Here is a 399-nt window from a genome sequence, read left to right on the forward strand (position 1 = left end):
CACGCGACCGAGCCAAGTCCGGGGTCTCCCGGGAGTGAGCGGTGTTCCCGGCGACGTGGGAGCATCCCCTGTTGGAGCGATCGAGGATAAATTCCGGAAACGGTTCTGATCCATCAGGGCGAGGTGCTCGGGTGGCAGCAAGCGTGTGCGGCCCAGCGCACACTCTTCTTTCGGGTGCACGACGTCGGACAGAACGCGAACTTTTCCGAAATGGCACAGGAACCGGAGAGGGTTAGCATGACTGATTGCGCTCAGGCGAGGCCGAGCAGGTAGGTGCCTTCTTAGCGCAGTGGGCAGCGCGTCAGTCTCATAATCTGAAGGTCCTGAGTTCGAGCCTCAGAGAGGGCACGAGAGTTTTGTCACTTGGACACAGACCCAGCGCGTTTGGGAAACAAGCGT

At 60.2% G+C, this 399-nt stretch overlaps 1 non-coding gene across 1 annotated transcript; it reads left to right on the forward strand.

Annotated features, from left to right (window-relative positions):
- Positions 1-275: 275 nt before the first annotated feature.
- TRNAM-CAU (transfer RNA methionine (anticodon CAU)) lies at positions 276-348 on the forward strand. The gene has a single exon. It is a non-coding gene; the product is annotated as a tRNA-Met (tRNA).
- Positions 349-399: the final 51 nt, after the last annotated feature.

The sequence above is a fragment of the Leptonychotes weddellii genome, unplaced genomic scaffold (genome assembly GCF_054177405.1).
Source record: "Leptonychotes weddellii isolate Sample4059 unplaced genomic scaffold, ASM5417740v2 HiC_scaffold_85657, whole genome shotgun sequence".
Lineage (NCBI taxonomy): Eukaryota > Metazoa > Chordata > Mammalia > Carnivora > Phocidae > Leptonychotes > Leptonychotes weddellii.